General features: G+C 38.3%; 1 protein-coding gene across 1 annotated transcript in view; it reads right to left on the reverse strand.

The window, feature by feature from the left end:
- The window catches only part of LOC107742293 (5-hydroxytryptamine receptor 2A-like), a 99,750-nt gene extending 76,540 nt beyond the window's left edge, over nucleotides 1-23,210 (reverse strand). The window contains exon 1 of the mRNA XM_016555206.1: nucleotides 23,116-23,210. The gene's annotated coding sequence lies outside the window, so the exon portion shown is untranslated. The remainder of the gene's footprint in view (nucleotides 1-23,115) is intronic.
- Between the last annotated feature and the right edge of the window lie 142 nt (nucleotides 23,211-23,352).

The raw sequence follows: 23,352 nt of genomic DNA on the forward strand, positions 1-23,352 counted from the left end.
TTTCCTAATTTCTACACTTGAAAGAGATATTTTGAATTTGGACTGCATTTAAACTGCTAGCTGTCAGCAATTCATACTGCACTTTTAAGCTTTTATTTTGACGGACACGACAGTAGAGTTTTTATTTTGACGGAAAACTCCAGGGAAAACATGCTTACAAAAAACGCGTCTCACTACAAATCTAGTGAAATGCTGTAATCATCTGCCGCGAAAATAAAGCATAACTGGTGGCCGTTGCGTTCCCAAACACTTGCTAAACTCGTAGCACATGCAATAAATGAGTTCACTGCATTCGTTCACTGCATTCGTTCACTGCATTCGTTCACTGTGAACTGAACTGTTCTGAGGTGTGGAAAACACCGGATCACGAGCTGATCGTCTGAACTGAAATGTGCAGCAAAAACAGACTTGATAAAGGGATTAAGCCATATTGTGCTTTCAGTTTTAGTTCATTTGACAGATACTGTGCCAAAGCATAATGGCCCAAAACACAACTTTAACCCCTTGTATGGTGCTCGGGTCTGTGGGACCCGTTTTCACTTTTTATCAAAAGAAAAATGATACTATTAATTATTATTTCAAACTCAGACTCAATGGCCGTGGCTTATTTTCTGTGAAGAACATTTATCAGAACAAATTTTCAATAACCACACACTATACACCCCCTCCCCCCTATACTTATATTACATACAGGATGTACGGGTCCACTGGACCCGGGGCTAATAAAAGAGTGGAAATTTTAGGTCCTGTGTACCTTCACTCTGTCCTGTTTATGTGTGTGTGTGAGAGAGACATAAGCCCTTTCTATCTATCTATCTATCTATCTATCTATCTTCTACTCTCCACTGAACTGATCTATTCATACTCAGGCCAATGAAAAGCATTTGATACGGGGAGAGGACAGAACATCCTTGAATTCTCCATCTGTGACACTGTTGAGAATAGTGCGGTGTCTCTCACACTAACGTACATACACACATGACTCTGGTCCTTGGGGATTGAAAGATTGAGATCTGATTTTGCACTTAACACACTTGCGCACACACACACACACACACACAAAGAGGGAGAATGCTCCTGATGATGATCTGAGTCGGCCCAGATCAGAGATTTGTCATTGATATCATCCATCTCTTCTGTGACAGACAGAGAGCCGGAGAATGAAAGTATGTGTGATAGTCTGTCTGAATCCATACAGTGGTGCGGCTCAGTCGGGGGTTAAGGTTGGTTGTGACACATCAGAGTGACAGAACCGGTTAAGCTGACAGGCAGTATGTGCTTGTTTTTTAGTGTCACAGAATGTGATGCCTCAAATTTGCCTCTCTGGAAAACAACCGACTGACTAAAAAAATAAACAGATTTCTGACTAACAAAATAAACCCTGCAGAAAAAGTTGTGTATTAATCCAAAACTTCATTGGCACTAACCTGCGTCTCTGGGTCGCTGTGGGAGCACTGCTAAAGGGAATACGGTGTGACACCATGAAAGGGATGTGAACAAATCAAATTTGGCAGTGTGAGCAGGAACTTTTCAGCAACTGAGCAAGAGAACAGCTACTGTTGATGGAGATGAAAAACCACTCTATAAAATATAGAAGCAGAAAGAGGCAGAGATATGGGATATGCAACATCTCACCCATCCATATTGTTATTGTCGGCTTTCCAAATGAATGATCTGCTCATTTAATTTGCCCAGGTGCCTTTGTCTTCTTCTTTCTTACTTGGATTAGAGGCGTGTTCTTCTTAGTTCTGCGTTGTCACCCAAATTAAGCAGTTCACATCAAAGAAATGCATTTGGAAGAGACAGAGAGCGCAGAACTAGTCAAACTGAATGAACATTTGGCGCGCACACACGAAAGAAAGGATTTACTCAGCGACTTTCCAAAAGCTAAATATTTTGTTTGGAGTAACCATTTGCACCTCTTTAAATATTTATATCCCATTTATAGCCTCTTTAGTGAATCAATCCCAGTGAGGAGAAAAATAGACCAAGATGCCCTACACTTCAGTGACCTCTCCAACCACACTGCCGCCTTCACGCAAGCTGCTGTCTTTATTACTCTTTCTGTTCATCCTATTTTAAATTGTCTCATATTTTGTATAAAACTGACTTGATTTCGTCTTGGCTTGTGATGTCTTGGCGCACAGTGAGAGTGATTTTCTGATCCAGTATTTCTGTCTTGTTTTAAGAGAATACATTCTTTAAGTACGTTTATTTTTCTTTTTATCACATTATATATATACATATAGCTGTGGAGACCCCTGATAAAGGGAATAAGCGGAAAGAGAGATATATATATATATATACAGTATATAAATATATATATTAGGGCAGATATTTAATCAGATTAATCACACCGTTTTTATGAACTTATGAAATTAAGCATATACCAAAAGAATGAAGGGTGATTCTTACAAAACTGTTTTTTTTTCTTTACATTAGCGCTGTTTTGGACTGATTGTTTGGGGATTATTGGACTGAAAACTTTACCAGAGTTCAGCGGCTTAATATGATCTGATTGCAAACAGAGAAGAGAAATCAGGTAAAAGGTTTAGAATAGAAATTATGCTTTAGTAATTTTGCATTAATTGCGTTAAAACTAATTTAACGCATTAATGATTTTTTTTTCTTAGACAGATAGATAGATATAGACAGACAGACAGGCAGACAGATACACAGATAGATAGATAGATAGATAGATAGATAAATATTATTATTATGTTATAAAATAGATAGATAGATAAATATTATTATTATGTTATAAAATATATTTTCAGTTCATATTTTATCATGGAATGTAGTGTCAGACTGGAGATTAGAGTGAGTTTGAAACCTTTAATGTTAATTGGTAAAACATTCATTTGAAGTTGTAAGTAATCTTGATCCAGCTTTGAAGTTTATCTTTGAAGAAATCTGGGTGAACGCTTCAAATTCAGAAAAAGAAAAGCCATGAATTCCAAGAGTAATGATAACGGACAGGTGCCTTACACATTCACAAGAAAAGGAAACCTCCTACTAGCAGAAATGTAAAAGAACAACAATTGAAACTGAAAAACAGGCAATGACAAAAGCCAAAAGTAAAGAAATGTACCTTTTTGATTAATATGTTTCATTCTATTCCTTTTTTCTCAGTCATGTTCCTTCTTTGTGATTTTTGATGGGTCAATCCACCTGCAATCCATGATTTTTGCATCATCCAAGATATCAGCTCAGCTTAAACAAACTCATCAGTCTTAAAACAAATGTCAACGATGCAAGCCATCCATCATTGTATACTAATTTTCTCTTGTCAGGCTTTGTACATTAAGCATTGTTTGGCCCAGAAGCGGTAGAACACAAAGGATCTTGGATTTGCATTTCCATCTTGTTACACCAACTGGTAAACTCATTCCTGGTTTAAGGGAAAGTCATGCAGTAGTTTCTAAAATATCACAGGGGGGAAAAATCTTTCCAGTAATTACACTCTTTTCCCTTCCATAAAAGTTTTGCTTTCTTTTGCCATTTTCAAAGTTCCTAATGCATAAGATTTCATCCATTTTAATGTTATTTACCTGGGATTTCACTAAAAATACCACTTTTTTGTCCACAAACAGTCAAGATTTTAAGTCCTCTGAACATATAAGCTTCTTAAAATCTCTATGGTAACGGTGCTCCATCCATTCTCTTACAAAACAGGGGACAAGGGAACAAGTACTTGAATACAGAACCATGTTTTCCCACAAAATAAATCAATAAAAATTCACTCTACCTGAACTAGCCCTTTCTTAACATGCATCCAGGAAAGCAGCCCAGTGAGACATGAGATCAAGTCCAAATCATGTCCAGGATGCATTTCATTACGCATCTGAACAGCGGGTCATTCATCAGTTTGACAGGTCTAATCCCTTTTGGTCACATTACAGAAATATTTGTGGTTTGATGGAAGGGACCACCAGAAATGGAATTCCAAAAAACAAGATTTACTGCTGCCACATGATGAGAAATCACACTGGAGTCTATGTGTAAGATGTGGGAGTATGTTTCCAGTGTCAAGGTATTTTTTTCCCCCTCAAATGATCGCTTGAATGGGAGTCTGCAATGTCTGGCACATTCTGTCCACATTTACTGAAACAATGTCTGTGTGCTATTCACACAAACACACTCATCTGCAATCAATAGGCCCTCCTGTGTCAAACCTTGAAGCAAAGTAATGAGAAAACAGGATGACTACAGGTTTTAGAGAAATTTCAACACCAACACATGAAGACAGATGGCTATGGACTTCGGTGTAGAGAAAACTTTAAGTGGACTTGTTCACAAAGGACCCATTAACAAGTCTAGAAGATATTCCCAATACAGTTAAAGACCATCTACAGGACCTACTGTAATGTGCACACGGAATCTATTTCAGGACTTTTTTCTGTGGATTTTAGCACTATGTTCAACTCTTTAATGCCTCTTCAATTTTTCTCAGGAAAGACAGCACAGATGCAGATTATATAACAAAAAGTTGAATTTTAAAGAAATTTTCCATGTTCAGTAAAAGTTAAAGACACAGTTAACATAAAAATGAAAAAAACTGTTTATTTACATCATGTCGCAGAAAACACACACACACACACACACAAAATATTTTATATATAAGAATTTATATACTGTATTGTAAGAACAACACAACACACACAAAAATCTTCTTCTGTGTTCCAATGAAGAATGTCCTTCATACAGGCTTAGAACAACATTAGGGTAGTAAATAATATAGAGTAAATAATGACAAAATGTTAATTTTTGGGTGAATTATACTTTCAAGCTCCACAGTATTGATTACCACAAACATAATTTCCCTCCATTCCTCCAATTTGTAAATGGGAAAATACTCAGTATTTCACAATTATAACCACAAGACAAACATAATGCATGTTTACATAATTTAGTGCCATGATAACGAAACCCCATGAATACCAAAATGACTGTAGACAGCTTTTCAGCTCAAATAACACACAGGATTTAAGATTTCATGCAAGTGCTTTCATAAAATTACAAGGTTTACATTTCTGCTTTTAAATCCTCCAAAAATGTACTTCCATTGAAATTGCCTTACCATAACCTTGATTTTTGGCTTTTACAAATATTTTTTTTTACAGATAAATACAAGTAGGAATGAGTCGAAAATTAACTTTTATGGCAATCAACATTGTGCCACAAATGCTGTCAACTGAGTTCAACTTATACTGAACATGGAATATTCCTTGTTGCATAACACTGGAAAAGAACATGTCTACCACCATAAGGTTCCTCAAAGACACAATGCTAACTGGCCTCATGAGCAACAGCAAAGAAGCTGCCTACAGGCGGTCCGTCAAACGGTGTCGGAACTGGAGCCGTTACAATGACCTTTTAACACCATCTTCACTTTAACACAACTTCAAGTGGATAGGACCCATAATTTCACAGTGCCTCAAGTGGGAGGCAATCACCGACTCCACAGTAAAGAAAACACGACCCAGAGGATTGACTTTCTGAGACAATTAAAGAAATTCAATCTTCTACACACCACACTGCAACCACAGAGGCCATCCTTACCTCATCTATAACTGTCTGAAACAGACAGTCACATCGGTTCGGCAAAGAGCATAACTGGCTTCAAAATCACTTTTTATAGATTGATTAGATGCCATAAATACAATGTATCTGCTCAATGTATTACACTATTGTTTACATTCAGCTGACAATACTTCACATGCAATTTCAGTAGAATGATTCTACATTGCATGAGTTGTATATAGGGTTTGAAATTAACAAATGAAAATCAATAATACATTTCAACTTACAAGGCAGTTTGGCAGGTTATAATTCATAAATGATGTCCTATCGCTTTGCATGCCATCATTATCAGAGTTTCTCAAATAAAAGGAGCATCCAACATCAGCAATTAGCATCATGTAATGTGGGGTTTGGTGTTTGGGTTTTGTTTCATGTTCATGTTTTCCATGTCTTTTATTTTGTAATTGTTTCATGCTGTCAGTGTCATGCTTCACTTGCCCTCATGTATCTCTGCCTTGTGTATGTGTCATGTTCTGATTGGTAGTCTTACTCGTCCAAAGATGGCCGCCACGCCTGAGTCCTCAGCCAAGATGGCCACCACACCTGAGCCTCTCCCCGTCACGGCTATCTCCAAGATTTCCCCTAAGGATTTTTTTTGGGGGGGGCTATAGTACCCAAGCTCCTGTGAATGCGGAGCTTGGGCGAGGACTGACGAGACTGATTGCTAGCCGGCCAAGATGGCCACCACGCCTGAGCCTCTCCACGTCACGGCTATCACCAAGATTTCCCCTAAGGATTTTTTTTGGGGGGAGCTATAGTACCCAAGCTCCTGCGAATGTGGAGCTTGGGCGAGGACTGAAAAGACTGATTGCTAGTGTGATGGACCCACCACTGATGTCAGTGCGAGCGGCATTCCAGTGGTCCCTACGCTCTCAAGCCCGCCAGGAATCCCACTGTCTTCTGCACTGCCTGTAATGGCGGTCGCTATTTTGAGCGTGTGGGCTGCACACTGTGCTCAAGAGGCCTCTGCTGTCCACGAGTCTGTCTCAGAGGTAGCGGCGTCCGCTGCAGAACCTCTAGAGGTGACGGCGTCCGCTGCAGAACCTCCAGAGGTGGAGGCTTCCGCTGCAGAACCTCCAGAGGTGGCACCGTTCGCTTCTGAACCCTTTGCTTTTCTTGTCACGGCCACAGAGGCTGTTCATGAACTCACTGTCTGCCCTGTCACAGCCATGGAGGCCGCTCACGAACTCTTTGCTTGTCCTGTCACGGCCACAGAGGCCATTCATGAACTCACTGGCTGCCCATCCACGGCCAAGGAGCTCTAGAGGTGACGGCGTCCGCTGCAGAACCTCCAGAGGTGGAGGCTTCCGCTGCAGAACCTCCAGAGGTGGCACCGTTCGCTTCTGAACCCTTTGCTTTTCTTGTCACGGCCACAGAGGCTGTTCATGAACTCACTGTCTGCCCTGTCACAGCCATGGAGGCCGCTCACGAACTCTTTGCTTGTCCTGTCACGGCCACAGAGGCCATTCATGAACTCACTGTCTGTCCATCCACGGCCAAGGAGGCCGTTCATGAACTCACTGTCTGCCCTGTCACGGCCACGGAGGCCGTTCACGAACTCACAGACTGTCTTGTCACGGCCACGGAGTACGTTCACGAACTCACTGTCTGCCCTGTCACGGCCACGGAGGCCGTTCACGAACTCACTGTCTGTCCTGTCACAGCTAAGGAGGCTCCGCCATGGCCCCCCGCTCTGCCTGCTCCGCCATGGAATTTAATTTAGTTTAATTTAATTTAATTTAATTTAATTTTAACATTGTTTTTTCCCCTGCACCAGAAAAGTGTGTCAATTTTTGGGTCACGACCCATCTTTTGAGATTTTTACTTGTTCTGTTTACTTATTTTCAAGCCACTCAAGTACAAACTTGACAAATAAATTGTGATCAATCCCCTGTCCCACAAAATGAATAACAAATACTGTACTATATGACATCCTCTGTCCCACCGACACTGACACAAAACCCTACTGCAGAGGAACATGCCATCTGAAGCATCCCATTAATTTCTCTTTTTCCACCTCTTAGTTCTTATCGCTGTAGTTACAGGTATATAAGCTCAGTGATGCTTGTCTGCAAGCCGACAAGCAAATGACACACCGTCAAGAGAACTTTACGTCCCATAACCCTCAGCGGGGCTGCTGGGCGAGGTGCAACTGTTGACTGACATTAGGAGGAGAAAGGACATCACAGAGTCAGCGAGGTGTGTGCGTGTTCATGTGTGTACATGTGCGCTAACCTAGAGCCATTTTCCTGGATGCATTTGCACTGTCAGTAGGAACGCTGAAGTGACGTAAGCCAGTCTACAGCAATGTCCGTTTATCACTGTTTTCCATGTTCGTGGAGGTAGTGTAAACCGTGTGTTTCAAAATGTTCAGTCACTTAACATACACTTACATCACTGGAAGCTCCTATTGTGCTGGGTTAGACCCTACTCTAAAGTAGGAGCTAATTTAGTACCCTCAAAAGGCATTCCTATGGCTAAAATCATTACCAGTTCCTGTGGTGTGAACACTCCAAAAAAGCAGGTACGTCCTGCAATAGTTATAGGAACTCTCAAAATACTCCTCCGGTGGAAAAGCTCCTCAAGCCAGCAAGGTGCCTGTTTCTCCAGGCTCATGATGCCAGAATATGTGTATTTGTGCGTGAGAGGGAGATTTCTCTGTTGGTGCATTGTTTGTTGCACAATATGCTGTAAAACAGGATTCTTCCAAGCTGTTATACAGCAATCCAAAAGATTCAGAGTCTCCCTGAGACTGTGGTGCAGAGGTCTTCCTTCCTCACTTTGCTCTGTCATCCGTAAGACCCCAGATAAAAAGATCACAAAGCAAAGAGGATTAGAAGAATAGAGGGCAGCCTCATGATTTGGATCAATTGTAAATATGTATGTGTGTGTGTGTGTATTTTGGCCAAGATTTGTGAGGCTTTCCTAACATATTATCATAAACTCTCACTGCATGAAATACACATTCACAGACAGCCTGTGAGGCAAACTATATCCTTTCACAACCTTCATGAGACACCTTGGATCCAAAAACTCAAGGTCTGACCTGAGACCAGAGCGGGTTTGCCTCGGATACAGGTCAGGTCTAAGATTAGTCTGGGTCTTGGTTAACTTTTAAAAAATGTGCTTTTTTAAATATGTCAGAATTCCATTATTTGATTCAGGCTGGTAAGAACATGCATTTAAAACAAATACATTTTAAATAAATCTATAACAGTTTCTTATCCCCCTACTTCTCTGTTCTCTGTCAGTCTGTGCGCCTGTGTGTAAATAAGCAAAACCTCCAGGATACTGTTGTGCACTGCAGTAGTAGGAGCTCCACATAAAATGTGCTATGCAATACCCAAGCCATTTGAGAGAATGAGTGCAGGGATTTGCTTATTAATATTAACATAAATATACATTTTCTTCTCATTTGAGGTTCAACAAAGCTATTAGCAATTTATCTACTTGGAATTGCTCGCCCAAGCAGAAAAACTATGCACTGTTGCCAGATATTGATTACAGAAAACCATTTGAATGCAGTTAATGCTACTAATCAAATCAAACTAACATACACTCATACACATGTTGACGTACACAAAGTTAGGCTACATTATCTGGCAACAAAAGCTAATGTAAACAGTATGAAGGATCAGAGAATGAAGTTCCGTAATAGAGCAGGCACTATTCTGAGGACAGTTAGGTACATCTGATTACATGTGCAGGTATAGAAAGAGGTAAACAAGTCTTGATAAATGGCCTTTCAACAAGGGACAGAGACTGATCTGGATAAAGACTGACCCTCTTTATTCAATATCTTCTTTGATGGATCCCCCCCCCTGTCTGTCTCGCTACTTCACAGCATAAATTCAGTCTCAGACGTACCCTTGTGTCCTGTTCTGAGGCCCTGAACTTTAGACAAGCAAAGACTCCTGCCCTTGACAATGTTAATTCGTGTTCTCCACACTGTTTGAATCTCAAAGTCACACCAACCGATGTGAAAGCGCACACTGCCTGGCACATTATGGAGAGCAGTGAGTTGTGATGTCACAGAGGGCACACAGCAGGACAGTAACTGAACATGCTGGATCTATTGATGCCACCCCAGAGAGAATGTCATTTCCCCACGAAGACTCAGAGACGAGACGTGGCCGTGTAAAGCCTGCTTATTTATCAAGAAAGAGAAACCTTTAAGGCTGAGACTTAAAGGGATAGTTCACCCAAAAATTAAAATTTTATGTTTATTTGCTTACCCCCAGGGCATCCAAGATGTAGGTGACTTTGTTTCTTCAGTATAACACAAACTGAGATTTTTAACTCAAACCCGTTGCAGTCTGTCAGTCCTATAATGTCAGTGGATGGGAATCACGGCTTTGAGAGTCATAAAACATACACAAACAAAACCAAATTAAACCCTGCGGCTCGTGATGATACACTGATGTGAAAAGACACAAAACGATCGGTCTCTGCAAGAAACTGAACAGTATTTATATCGTTTTTTATCTCTGTCTTCTTCTTCTTGCTTTATGGCAGATCGCAGACTTATAAGTGCATTACCGCCACCTATCTCTCAAATGGACCATTGACACTCCTAATTGAGATTGTAGATAGAGTGTCAATGGTCCATTAGAAGAAGAAGACGCGAACCCGCTCAGACATTGCGGTGAAAATCAGAGGTAAAAAACGATATAAATACTGTTCAGTTTCTTGCACAGACCGATCGTTTTGTGTCTTTACACATCAATATATCATCACGAGCCGCAGGGCTTAATTTGGTTTTGTTTGTGTATGTTTTATGACCAAAGCCGTGATTCCCATCCACTGACATTATAGGACTGACAGACTGCAACAGTTTGAGTTAAAAATCTCAGTTTGTGTTGTACTGAAGAAACAAGTCACCTACAGCTTGGATGCCCTGGGGATAAGCAGATAAACATTGTCGTGAAGGCGCTGTGTGTTTCGTTGTGAAAGCGAAACTACTTTGTTTGGCCTTCCAAAAGAGGATGATATCTGCTTCGTCATGCCTGGAACGAATGCCTGGAACGAATGCCTCGTTTATAATGGGTTTTCATGTTTTTGAATCATCGCTCCGGCCTGACAGGGCATCATCACAGTATGGTAGGGGCGTAACATTTCCGTCACACGCTTGAGGTATTCGGCCAATCACAACGCACAGGATAGCTGGCCAATCACAGCACACCTTGCTTTTCAGACCGATGAGCTTTGTAAAAATCGATGCGTTTCAGAAAGGCGGGGCATAGAGGAGAAACAATAATGTACAGTATGTGGAAAATAATGTGTTTTTTTAACCTTAAACCGCATAAACACATTTCATTACACCAAATACACAAAATAATGTTCTTTTTAGCAACATCATATGACCCCTTTAAGACCTGCACAAATAAAATTAATACAGCATGTCCATACAGAACAAACCCACACAATCTCAAAATTGTAATATTTTAAAACTTAAAGGGATCGTTCACCAAAAAATGAAAATTAAGTCATCGTTTACTCACCATTGTGATATTCTAATTGCATATGCACTTACTTTTTCGGGCCACAAAAGGAGATTTTTTTTTTAAATGCCCTATGAGCAATTGAAATTGGTTTATGTACGGGTATATCAATACACACAAATTGGGAGGTCAACAGATATGGGATTTTGCTGACATGATAATTATGAGTTTAAAGAAAAGCAATAGAAGATTATTGTGCCAAAACTAGTCAAATCTATATATTGAATGTGTTAAATAATGTTCTTAGACTTGTTTCTGTGACGGGGCAGCCCAGAAAAGCTACATGAGTTCACCTTTAATTAAATGGCAGATGCAGTTTACTGCATGACCAAAATACAAATAACCAGGAAAAAAAATTGTATGCATTAAGCAGGACTCTTATTGTGAAATGTCTACTGCACTCTTACAATATAACCACTATAAAGAAAATACTTTCAAAATTCATCAACAGTAGTTCATAAGCAATTGCTTGGCATAAAAGTGTGATATTCACTGAAACTATGAGCCTGTAAAACTTGCAACAGCACCTCATTTTGACTTTGAATATGCAGCGCTCACATTTATTTAGGCTAATTAGATTATAGCCTTTTGAAATTTATTCACATAAGGCCATATCCTGTTTTTGTTCCAAATTTAAGACCTATTAAAATGTAAATTATGACTTTTTATAACCTTAAATTTGATCAAACTGAAAACAAAAAAAAAGCAATTTAAATAATAAAAATAAAAGAAGCGGCATATGCTGGGTACTGAACTTCAGAATGAAGTAGCAAACTCTAAAAAAATAAATAAATAAGTGATTTCTCCATTACCACATTGATTATTTCCTTAACAGCCATAAATTATAAATGATTAATAGGAGTTAGCCATTGAGAATAATTACAAACTCAATCATGATGAAATTTAATTTACATGAGGAGGGGATCACATTTACATCCAAATGATAATTAATCTACATGAAAAACAAACCTGGAACCACAGCTATAAACTGCAAATCATCTGGATTAAGTCCAATTAAATCTACTCAGTTAAGTTATTTAATGGAAAGTATGTGTGAACATTTTTTTTTAACAGTTGATAAGTAATTCACTCTATGATTTCATGTTGCTTCATAAATGCCTTTTAGATTACGTTGATTTTAATGTGTTGATGTTTTCTGCTGAGTTCAGCATTGTTCTGGGATGCTTTCGGGGAGCAGCACAACGTGGCTCACCTGTTAATGTAGGAGGTGAAATAAACCACAGTTTATGTATGATACAAGCCGCAGTTTTGCAACTGTTAAATCAGTGCAATCACATTTATTTATCAAAAATAAATGCAATTTGATCTTTTTGTCATGTGAACTTGTATAGTATATTGTTGTAAATGATCTAAAATGGCTCTTTAGTTTTGCACAAAAACTCACCAGTAAAATTAATGTAAAAACGTAAAATTCATAAAAGAATAGTATGGGGATGTGAGAGTGAAATCAGAAAAGAGGACAGCTGCAGGGGGGAATGATTGGACTGAAGAGCACTGAAAGGCCTTGTGTAGGAGGATGGATGTTTGAATGGCTCACACCTCCTGTAATAGTCTGAGAGATATTTTAAAGCCTCCTTCTGACATGCTGATCTACAAGGTTTCTCAATGTCACAGGAAGGGACTCAGTGTGAACAGAGAACCACTTCAGCACTTTTACTGTTTGACACAGTGTACACATACACACACATGAACGCACAAAAACACACAAACACCCCAGAAGTCAATGACATCTGACCCCAAATTTCCAAAATATCTGCTGTGGTCAATATTATTTCAGTTGTCGTTAGTAAGGCAACCATCGCTATTATTGCTCATACTTGAAGTACTTCACACATGATAAGTATTAAATTTTAGCACATGACATCATAGACTTACAATTTTCACTTGCTGACAGACAAATAAATACTTATTAATATTTATTATATTTATAGATTTGGCAGATGCTTTAATGCTTACATTGCATTCAAGTCATACATTTTATTAGTCCATGCTTTCCCTGGGAATTGAACCCATGACCTTGCTGTTGCAAGCACTATATCTACTGTTTGAGCTTTAAGAAAGCTATTTTAGAATGAACATTGTCGGATGAAAATGAGACTTTAGGAGATGCTGTTTTGACTTGGGTCAAAACTGTAGATACAAAGCAACCTACAGTATTAGCAATGCACTAACAACAAATCAAAACACCCCGCCAACCATTCTGAACGTCCTTGCATTGTGGGAGCCATTTTTGCAATGGTAACCCTTACGAAAAATAAGTTTATTCAAGTGTGCTATTAGTATACTTCTTTTAAACTAAAAATAGGAAAGTATACTTTTAGTCTACTTTTTATGTACTTCTCAGAAATGGGCTTTATGTACTTCTCAGAAATATACTTAAAATGACATTTAAGTATACTTGACTTATACTTAGAAAAAGTCTAAATATATTTTAGCTATAATTGTGATCCTAGAATCCGTGTTTCCATTGTTATACTGTAGACGGCGCTAGTACACATCTTCTGTACAGAATTTCCAAAAAACACAAGTGAAGAAGAAACCGAAACAACAAATGCTTCCACATGTATTCTAACACGATCATCAGACATAAAACAATATCAAAACTGTGTAACATTATGGAATAAAATGTCGACCAATGAAGAGGTAATAATAACTGTCAAGCTTTTGGGTGTTGATCGACTTTATCTACGTTTTGATTATCATTCTGAATCCAATTCATAGTCTTTTTTCAGCTTTTTGTTCAAAATGTTGTTTATTTCTTTATTTTTTATTTATGAAACTTATCCACATTCAAGTGTTTAAAAAAAGAATGCATGAAGCTAGAATAAAATGTTTTTGTTTACAAGCAGATACCCTGTTCTTTTGATGTTTTGTATGTTCCGATATTCATGTGACAAAATACAAATTAATACCTAAATAGGGACATAGTAGTATACTTAAAGTATGATGTAAAGTTCGCTTAAAGAAAACTTACGAGTATACTTGCAGTATAAAACTACTAAACTAGTAGTTTACTGAGACTATACTTCAAAGTGTACTAAAATGCTACTACAAGTATTTAATTAGTAAACTATCAGTTTACCTATAAGTTCACTTTTAGTATAGTTGCAGTACAAACTAAACATTTTGATGTAAACTAGTTGTGTACTCAAAGTTTACTACTGTTATACTTAAAGTATACATAAAATAATACTTTTATATACTAGAAAGTGGGCCAATTTAGTCCCAATGAGTATTGAAATAGTACACTTACAAGTATACTACTAGTACACTGATATTTGTATACTTACTACATAAAGTATAATTAAAAATATACTTGAACTTTACTTAAGTATACTTACTAAAATAAACTTGAAGTATACTACTTTTTGGTAAGGGAAGCCCCACTCACATTGTCTTTAAAAGGTTTGAATGCACTTTCTAATGAGATCTGGAGCTCGTCTGAGAAACACTGTCAGTTCAGAGCCCTTTTTTGGAGGAATTTGTTTTCGGAAACTTTTACAAAGTCTCTGGACGCCACCGATGTCTGCAGCCACGCACAATAAAAGTAATGACTCTACCTGGCCCTGCTCCACGCATCACAACTTTATGGGTATTAAGCATTTTCTGCTTCGTAAATTAAATATACTTGCATTTTTACGACTACCGGGACACTCCACAGGTGCAGCTGTAGCGCAGAGTCTTCGCCGTGTGCGTAATATGACGTTTGTCTGTCGTGACAATGCATTGTGAGGGGAAGGAAAAGAACACAGCACGTTTTAGACAACAGAAAGCGATAAGCATGCTGAAAAAAAGCCATATTAAACCAGCCTAAACTGGTCTTAGCTGGTCTCCCCTCTGGACTCAAACTGAGCTGTTGATCTTTTTTTTTTTAAGAACTGTGATGGATGGGTACTGATGTGCTATATGATGACATATATGTGCACACATATATTAATTTATTCATTTACATTAAACCTTTTGCATGCTTTAAAGGGGTCATATGATGCTGCTAAAAAGAACATTATTTTGTGTATTTGGTGTAATGAAATGTGTTTATGCGGTTTAAAGTAAAAAAAAAACATTATTTTCCACATACTGTACATTATTGTTTCTCCTCTATGCCCCGCCTTCTGAAACGCGTCGATTTTTACAAAGCTCATCGGTCTGAAAAAGCGAGGTGTGCTCTGATTGGCCAGCTATCCAGTGCGTTGTGATTGGCCGAATACCTCAAGCGTGAGACGGAAATGTTACGCCCCTCACATACTGTGATGGCGTGTCCCAGCCGGAGCACAAAAACATTAAAACCCATTACAAACGAGGCATTTGTTGCATCCAGTGGGGACATAATTACTGATTATAATGACTTATACTGTCTTTTTACGCGTTGTGTTGCATCGTGCCGCGTAAACATAAAACCATGTCTGCATTTGTGATCAGAGAAATGACAAACAACAAGTGCTACTCCACACTGCCCAAAACTCGCGTTTGAATCATCAGTGGCAAATCCTTTAAATGAAAATGTACTTACGTGAGTCAGAACTGCCGGCATTTTAGTCTAACGTTACTCTCCCAGGATCAGTAAACAGTCCTCCATAAAATGTGCCGGCGATCCACAGCACTAAGTTGATGTATTTCCTCAGCGACCAGCACGGATCAGCTCTAGGCATGACGAAGCGGATATCGTCCTCTTTTGGAAGACCAAACAAAGTAGTTTCGCTTTCACAACGAAGCACACAGCGTCTTCAGGACATGGCGGCAGCGGCAACAATACTACAGCGAGAATGAAAGTTACGCCTTCTTTCTTTGCGTGAACATTTGGGCGGCGTTATGCAAATCTTCCCACATAGTGAGGTAGATATGTGGGGGCGTGTTCGAACGAGCCGTTTTAGGGGGGTGTGGCTGACTCTTAACTTTTATAAAGAATATCTCTTTGGATTTGAGACTTTAGTCTTTGCAAATTTACAGATCTTCTTTATGCACCAAGAGCTTGTAACACTCCAAAGAGAAAGGAAAAAATGAAATCGCATCATATGACCCCTTTAAATCCTTCAGCTAATTTCAAAGATCCAAAAAATCCTACCAGCATCTGTCTTTATTGATGAGATGCGCTTTCTCTTTGTCAGATCAATTGAGCACTGACACACAAATCAATCAGATTCTAATGTGTGTGTGTGTGTGTGACACTGTGAGTACCGCGGCAGGCTGCATTATAGTCCAGCTCATATGCGTTCCAGGTGACAGCCGACGATTTATACAAAACTCACAGCGTTCAGAATTTAAGCCTTACACATTTCGCACACGCAGGGTCCAAAGCCACATGCGAAGCTCTGTGTGTTTTTCCACAGCCGGAACTTCAACCCGCACAGTCAGAGACAGACAGAATGCATATGAGGAATTGCTGTTGACACCAGCTGAAGTATTTCCAGTAAGTATTATGGAAACAGAATGTCCAGATTTAAAATTAGAACATGATGAAAATAGAACATTAGAACAAAGAAGAAAAAAAAACATAGTCGAGGCTATTGTTTAGTTTAACATGTCATGTACATTTTGAAATTAAACAAAAGAGACATCAAGCAGAAAAGGCCATCTGTAGCACTTCTAAATGTACTGCTGAGCTACAAAGACTACCAATTATCCACTCAAAGTTTACAAATACAAAATAGCCATGTGTCTGTAATCTAGTCTTACTCTTCCTATAATAAACAACTGATACGACTTTGTCTGTAATCACCAAAAAGCTTGTCAGTAACAAGAACAAAATGCACAAACAACTCCTCCTTTTTACTCATGTGATTGAACTTGTTAGTTTTAATACAGCAGATTCCTATAATTCAAACTCATTTGCAATGCAGTAAACAATAGTGTTTCTGTAGCACAACTGGAAAGTGTATCTCTAGCAGTGCTAAGCTATTCAATGTATAGCTCAGGGGTTTTCAGCTTCGTTCAGATCCCTTGGTGGATACCATTGTGTAAAATTGAGTTTTTAAGCATTATAAACCAAGGTTAAAATAATAAAACTATTAAATTTTATGTGGTCTTCTTAAATTTAGCTTTAGTTGTATTTGGTTGTAGTGAACTTAAAGCTGTAGTTTGCCCAAAAATTAGATAGGAAAAAAAACATTTAACCTCCCCTCCCTCCCCTTCACATTTTTCCAACATTTTATGACTTTATGTCTTCTGTGGAACATAAAAGAAGATAGTTTGAGAAATGTCTCAGTGTTTTTATTTTGTTGTTTTTTTTGCCCATACGGTGAAAGTCAGTGGGCTCCAACACGGTTTAACTCCCAATGTTCTACTAAATATCTTCTTTGATGTTCCTCAGAAGAAAGAAATGCATACAGGTTTGTGATGACATGAGGGTGAGTAAATAATTACAATTTTAAATATTTGGGTGGAATACTGCTTGGCTCAGAGTTGATTCCTCAGTGCAGTAACACTGCAAAACAAAATGCTATTTAATTTAGGACTTTCATATAGCCTACTGACATTATGTGTTTCACTGATCTCTAATAGATGTTATCGTGCGTACAGATGCAGTGTGTGGGGGATATATAGTTCAGGACTGGTATAAACTTGCAAATACACAAAGCCACAAAGAAAACGGTTTACGTTCCTGTGTATATTCTAAATGATTCCTAGTAGCTGGAAAAACAGGTTCTGCAACAAGACTATACCATGTTGTTGTGTCTTCAGGGGAAAGGGTCATCTCTTCTGCATGGATTGTGTTTGCCTCGCTACTTTGTCTGAATTACTATCTTTGTATGTTCAACAGCTTCAACCTGATATTCTACTGTACTAAAAATAAATAATGTTGTTGAGTCTATTCCACATACACATTGTCATTACTCCTTTGAGTGCTTATCTCATTTTGTACACACAGTTTGCTTATTTACTAGTGTGACCACTGAATGATCTATTTCCTGAAAAATTCAGGTCGTGACAACCTAATTTTCATTATTTATATTATTAAATTCTCACAAACTAGAACTGAAATAAGCAATAGTGGCAGCGATGCCACTCTAATCGTGGACACTGACAGTGTGTCTCTGTTCTCCAGGTGCAGTGCAAGCAAATCGCAGAACCAGAGGCACACGTCTCTGATTATTTGCATATTTTCATACCAATCTGTCTTTCTATAAAGTACTTGCTACCAGCCTCCCTACAGTCTAGGGAAAACCCATTTATATATGTCATATTAGAGTCAAAATGCTTTAGAATAGGGGTTTTTATTCTAGGGGTATATTATGGTCCCTTCTGAAAATATAGAGGCAACTATATATTTTCACATATACATACCCCTTTATTTCATAAACTTTTTTGTGAAACTTTCTTTCCTTCTGTCTCAGGGTCTTTTATCCATACAAAGGAAGTAAATGGTAACTAAAACGGTTTTGTTATCAACATTCTTCAAAATATCTTCATTTGTGTTCTGCAGAAGAAAAAAGTCATACTGGTCTGGAACGAGATAAAGGGAGTAAATGGTGATAGAATTAAGCGTTATGTCATTTCTAAAATTATGTAACTGGCTTTTATACTGTCATTTTATAAAAGCCTAAACAAATTATTAAAACATGATCCAGCAAATATTTGCTTTGTTTTAAGTTGACAGCATAACTTTTTTCTACCGACTATTAGCATCATGTCAGATAAACCTGAAGAGAAACATTTTCAAATGAATACAAATGTATTATTATGATACCTCTCTCAGTAAATATTGCGGCAAATCAGTTTTGCAGATAATACTGTTTACATACTGTGATACATTTAACATCCTGAGACTCCAGTTTAAAAAAAAACCCTTGGGTTAAAACATCAAAACATTTCTAGTATTCACCTTTCTATAGTATTTCGTCACTTTCAAAGCAAGCTTCTTTCAAAGCAACCTTCTAGTTCCATTTATCCTTTTGCTAATAAACTGACTGCTGTATAAGCTATAGTATATCAGGCCAATACTGTATTCTGCTATCCTTGCTGAAGTTTGATCTGAACTGCTGACACCACTTGCACAGTTAAAGGGTGTAACAACTAGAAACAGGCTGCTGGAATGAGCATGGGTCTCCACAGACATGTCACTTCAAAAGAACACCTCACCTGCCAAGTCATGTGAAAGGAAAGAGAGAGGTGCAGTGACAGTGCCAAAAACATTATACACTCATGAATACTGAACAACTGAAGAGAAACCGGCACTAGATTTTTCTCACACTGATCAGTCACGAAAGAGTCCAAATGTCTGGCAACTCATGAAGTGTAATCCTGAGAACTGAACGCAAACATAACAAACATAACAACATAACAAACATAACATCTACCAAACTCTCCTGAGAACAAAGTTGTCAGTTTCCTCAGTTTTAGATATATTAAAGCCTATTAATATTAGCATAACCTAACTCCACTCAAACCTTTAGAAATACACTACGGTTTAAATATTTGGGGTCAGTAAGAATTTTTTATGTTTTTAAAGGCACAATATGTAAGATTTTTTTATTAAAATATCCAAAAACCACTAGAACAGTGTTATATATTTTGCTGACTTGTGTACTTACATTATCCCAAATGTTTCGAAGAATGTTTAAATCCAGAGAAATAAGCTATTTTAACTAGTGACACGGACCGTGTCCATAGTGTCATTTCATTCTGCTACGTTAATAAATCATTAGCTCATCCATGAACATGATTTCTGCCCGAGTCCCGTCGGATTGCATCGGCTGTGGGGATGAAGACCACAACTCCCACGATTCCACACTCAGTCACAGCGTCATCAAACTACGCCTTTGTCTCTTTGTTTATTTTGAATACGTGCCCTCTAGCTGTGAAAATTACATATTGAGCCTTTAAATTATGTATCTTAGGCCCACCAAGGCTGCATTTATTTGATGAAAAATACAGCAAAATCCTTCAGAAATCATCTAATATGCTGATTTGGTGCGCAATAATAACTTCTTATTATGACAGTTGAAAATAGTTCTGCTACTTACTATTTTTGTAGAAACTTTTTTCAAGATTCTTTGATATATAAAAAAAACTGCATTTATACAAAATAATAAAAAAGTAGAGCAGAAATAAGTCTTTACTGTCACTTTTGATTAATTTAATGTGTCCTTGCTAAATAATATATATTATTTATATAAAAACAATCCCACTGACCCCAAAAATGTAAACAGTAAATGTTACGTTATGTCACAAGTGTGGCAAATGTGACCTCTCTGAATATCAAAATGCCCCCTGTGATTCATCCCAACACCGATGCTGCCCAGGGAAGAAAAGTGGCATATGGTCTATCTCTTGTATTTCCACACCTAAAACGAGACAGACTCAGGGGGAAAGGGCCAGAGAAACTCCCCATGCTGTGGCACTAAACCTGGGATGTCTTTAGTCCCCAGGGTGGAACACTGTGACAGGTGGGTTGTTTCTGCAGCTTGTCTCCGGGGCTGTAACCCGGGGACATGGGCACGAGAGTACACCAAGACAAGATCAGATGAGATGAGGGGATGTGAAAGACTGACAGAGAGGAAAAGAGAGAAAAGGGCAGACAGGCAGAAAGGGAATTTTCCCCTGTGAACACACACAATGGTTTCCCTGCACTGCGCGCATGTATTTATCCATGTGTGTTCGATGCCTGTTTGGACAGCTTTTGTTTTGCATAAAGCAATTAAAGAACACAAAATGATTAAGAGGAGGATCTTCTAAAACGCATGGTGTTTGTCAAACCAACAAATGAATTCAAACTGGAGCAGGTCAGGTCACCGGCTTAAGAAACGTTCTTTATCCCACCATCTATGTGTGCTGGTTGTTAGTAAAAACACACATCCCACAGATGTGCCAACAAATGCAACAAAAACCAACTAAAGTAACAAAAATGCAACCACGATCCCAACCGGAATACTACAAACTACTGTGTTTCATTCATGCTGGTGAGCCATTCCCACTGGGTACAATCAGATCTGACAGAACACTTGACTAAACACGGTCCAGGGACACACCGACAAAGCCCTAATGCCTTCACCAGGCAGCCAATTCATATTTATGAGAGTAACCCCACAGAGAATCAGAACATTAAACACAAAACCAAAGCCCAGAACACACTCCAGCACAGCCTCACGTCATCAATTTCTCTCCAGGGTGTTGACTCAGATCAGTTGTCCACTTCAATACATAAACTAATGAGATCAGAAAGAAAATTATAAAAGCTGATTCTAGATCAGCTAAGATGTATTATAAATGATCTGGAATCACTCTTACCAAGAATGAACAAAATAAAACCACACCCAAGGAAATACATTATTCACACACATCCCCTATAGATCATTTCTAAGCAGAAGTCATCATGGGTAAACGTATATACTGTAATGGCGAACAGACGATGTAAGCAAATATGATCGTTGATCCCTTTTTGTTCCAAAAGTAAAAGAAAGAAAGCCACGGTAGCACTTCCGATGGCTTTCCAATACAGAAAAAAATATATAGAGATGGATTAAGGTAGTCAGAAGACAGAAAGATAGAAAGATTACTGGAGTATATTTTACAGTAAAATTAAAAATTACATGTTTAATTTGGGGCTTTTTGTAACTTAATGCCAAAGTAATATTGTTACAAATAATTATTTAAAAAAAATAATAATAATTCAAATATAAAAAGCACTGAACTTGTAGAAAAAAGTGATCACAGTCTGTGAAAAAGATACATTGGTTAAATTGGTTACAAATACCCCCATAGCACTTCAATTTAAATCGCCTCATTACAGCATTACATAATTCAATGTGTTAAAAACAATACTTTTTTTCCATAAAAATAGGATACCGATTAACTCACTTTAATTCACAACGCCAAATATGGCACAATTATGCTAGATCCAGCACAAATACAAACGCACCTTTCTATAATACAACATACGGTTTAGCTCACTTTCGCTCCCAAAAGGCAGACTTAATGCAATTTTTAAACGACGCGTCTAAATGTGGCACAATTACGCATGCAACTCTGATGTCGGATGATGTCAGTCGTATTGCGTCATTTCATCTTATTATAGCGTTCATTTTTCGAACCTGTTCGCATCCTCACTCATTCTCTCGGGCGCGCGCATCTCCAAGTCCCCTTTACGCGTTCCTCAAGCAGCGAGAAGGAAGCTGAAAGAAATCTGGACACATCGCGTCGCAAACTGTCACCACACGAAGCCAGCAGTCATAAATTCACAGCTAGACTCAGAGTGGTCCCACTTATTAAACTGACATAATCAATTAATCATCCATTTTAATTAGCTCAAGGCAAATATACGTCTGCAACAACAAAGTACGTGACCCGTGCTCATAAATCTGTCTCTGCATATCACTGAATCTGACATATAAAATATGGATTTCTTAGAGCAAAGACGCCACATCTAAATGACACTGGAAGTGGATTCATTTGACACTCTGACATTATTGACAGTGAATTGCGAATAATTGGGGAAGGACTTGCGTTAAGGTCATGACTCTATTTCATGCAAATATTTGACTTAATGTATTTATTTCACTTGATTAATAAGATGCGTAATGGATGTGGAGCGATGCGCAAAGGAAACACTAAAGTTCTGTTACACATCACAGCGCATTTCAACACAATCTGTAAGATTCATCTCCAACTACATAATAGCAAAATCACCAGCACTGCTGTCATTATAATAAGATTTACAACGCATTGTCTTGACCGCGCACAGGATCATTGCCAAACAAAGAGAAGCCAAAAAGAGTAATTACTTGCAATGGCTTAAATCTACATTTTGAAACGTTTAGGAACTCCTTAACTTTTCCAGCTCACACTCGTTTTCAGAGATAAGTAACTGTAATCACTTAAATCAGATTTTTATATACTACTTTTTACAGATGAGTCACGCGGAAACGCTTAGAGAAAATACAGTTGTTAAAAAAAAACGTAATACTTCGCAATGAGAAGAAAGAGATATCTAAAACTAATCAGATATATAGACACATCTACAAGTGTGCCTTTTCTTGCGTAAAAAAATAATATATGTTATTTATGATTAACTCACCTATTAAGGAATCGTCTGTCTCCTCTGACCTGCCGGCATTCTCGCGTTTTCCCTCTCCTGTTTAGTCTTCCTTCACTTTCATTGATAACGAATTCCTCAAGAACGCAAGCCTGTGGCAGGACGAGGATCGTGCTCATTCACACTGAAGCGCGGAGAGAGAGAGAGAGAGAGAGAGAGAGAGAGCCTGAATGACTGAGCGCGTCCTCCATCAGGTTAAGTCATATTCATGAAAAAAAA

Source organism: Sinocyclocheilus rhinocerous, unplaced genomic scaffold, assembly GCF_001515625.1.
Source record: "Sinocyclocheilus rhinocerous isolate Xijiao unplaced genomic scaffold, SAMN03320098_v1.1 scaffold75, whole genome shotgun sequence".
NCBI classification, from domain to species: domain Eukaryota; kingdom Metazoa; phylum Chordata; class Actinopteri; order Cypriniformes; family Cyprinidae; genus Sinocyclocheilus; species Sinocyclocheilus rhinocerous.